Source organism: Myotis brandtii, unplaced genomic scaffold, assembly GCF_000412655.1.
Source record: "Myotis brandtii unplaced genomic scaffold, ASM41265v1 scaffold23, whole genome shotgun sequence".
In the NCBI taxonomy this organism is placed as follows: Eukaryota; Metazoa; Chordata; class Mammalia; order Chiroptera; family Vespertilionidae; genus Myotis; species Myotis brandtii.
Window position 1 is genome coordinate 4,996,150 of NW_005358649.1, and position 2,206 is coordinate 4,998,355.

The window sequence follows — 2,206 nt, forward strand, 5'->3', positions numbered from 1 at the left end:
GTTTCTATCTCTCTCCTCCCTTCCTCTCTGAAATCAATAAAGAAATACATTTAAAAAAATAATTTAAAAAAAAATAAATCACAAAAGAAAAAAATCACGGTGGTGCCTGGCCAGTGTGGCTCAGTGGTTGAGCGTCTCAAACCCATGCAACAAGAGGTCACTGACTTGATTCCCTGACAGAGCACATGCCCGGGTTGCAGGCTGGATCCCCAGCAGGGGCATGTAGGAGGCTGCCAATCGGTGGTTCTCTCTCATCGTTGATGTTTCTGACTCTCTCCCTTCCTCTCTGAAATCAATAAAAACATATTTTTAAAAGAGATCATCCTTTCATTGTTGCTGCAATTCACTATTCAATTTGGCCAAAACTCTGTTGGTTTCTTTAGTGTGTCTAATTGATGCCTAAATAGCTTTCTCATTTTTTCCAACAGATCTAGAAACGGAAGCTTGTGATGCAAGAACACCTGTCTTTTTTGTGGCGTTCATCGACTTCTGGCCTTAACTCATCTTCTGATGTGATTTAAGCATGAACATGTGCCTAACCATGACTCAACCATTGCAATCCTAGGTACATCCCCAACAGAGATGTATGTGTACAAGAACGATCACCACAGTATTAGTTCTAAGTAACCGCCCCAACTGGAAACAATCTAACTGTCCATCAATCGTACAACGACTAAGTAAACTGTGGGATATTCATGCAACGGGACACTATAGAGCAGTGATGGTGAACCTATGACACGCGTGTCAGAGGTGACACGCGGACTCATTTTTTTGGTTGATTTTTCTTTGTTAAATGGCATTTAAATATATAAAATAAATATCAAAAATATAAGTCTTGGTTTTACTATGGTTGCAAATATCAAAAAATTTCTATCTGTGACACAGCACCAGAGTTAAGTTAGGGTTTTTCAAAATGCTGACACGCCGAGGAGATGAGTCTGCTCATACCTGGGACAGAGCAATGGAATATTACGCTGTTAAGCACAGCACAGATCATTCTCACAAGCATGACAGTGAGAAAAACGAGCTATCTGGCGGATGGCTCCACGAGGAGGCACAATGAACGTAACTCGGAAGAAAGCAGAGCAATGCTCCCTGTGGAGTTGCGTAACCACTGGGAAGGGCTGGGGCTCTGGTAGAGCCTGTGGAACTGGAAAAGCGATCAAAGAGCCAAGACCCATCAGGGCTCTCCAACCGGGATGCGTGCACTTGCCGGTACATCGATTATACTCCATTTTAAAAGCTTACCCCCCAAATCTACTCATTCTCTCAGCTCACTGCCACTTCCAACAGTGGAAATGCATCTCCACTGGCCCTCAGGCTCGGTCCTGCTTTCTTCCTCTGGCTCCCTGGCTGCTGTGCCTCCTGCAATAACCCTCGAGGTGGGCCTGACCCAGAGCTCGGCACACACACTCTTGCTCCATTCACACCACCCACCCTGGAGAGCACCGCACTCGCACGGCAGCAGCCACTGGGCCGGCAGCAGCCACGGGGTCAGGAACTCCTGTCCTGCTCCATTCCAGCCACCACTCCCAACACAGCACAGGGGCAGACAGAACTCAATGCACATGAGTTTCTTTTCTTCTTTCTTCACCCATAAACTATGGCAGGGGTTTCCTAACTGATCGTGTTTTTAGTATTTTCTGCCTTCCATTTACATGTCAAATTGAACTTTCTAAAATGCTTTTTTAAACATATCATCCACCAGCTCGTAAACATTAATCCACCAAACTACCTAAGTCCTCCTTTAACATTGTCCATAGGGTCTTCGACTTTAAGCTACATGGAAACCTGTATGAGGAAGCCAATTCCCCAGAGCTAAGTGATATACACGAGAGTGAACTTCCTGCAGCACCTAATGAAACGAGGTAATTGAGGACCTGCTGTGTGGATAAAACTTAATCTCCTAAAGCTGGCACTCAAGTCCATCACAATCCACTCCCTAAATACATCTTCAGTCTTTTATATATATATACTAGAGCAGTGATGGCGAACCTTTTGAGCTCAGCATGTCAGCACTTTGAAAAACCCTAACTTAACTCTGGTGCCGTGTCACATATAGAAATTTTTTGATATTTGCAACCATAGTAAAACAAAGACTTATATTTTTGATATTTATTTTATATATTTAAATGCCATTTAACAAAGAAAAATCAACCAAAAAAAATGAGTTCGCGTGTCACCTCTGACACGCGTGTCACAGGTT

At 43.6% G+C, this 2,206-nt stretch overlaps 1 protein-coding gene across 9 annotated transcripts in view; it reads right to left on the bottom strand.

The window, feature by feature from the left end:
* STAU2 (staufen double-stranded RNA binding protein 2) overlaps positions 1-2,206 on the bottom strand; it is a 220,675-nt gene that overhangs the window by 188,720 nt on the left and 29,749 nt on the right. The gene's annotated exons all lie outside the window — the stretch shown is intronic.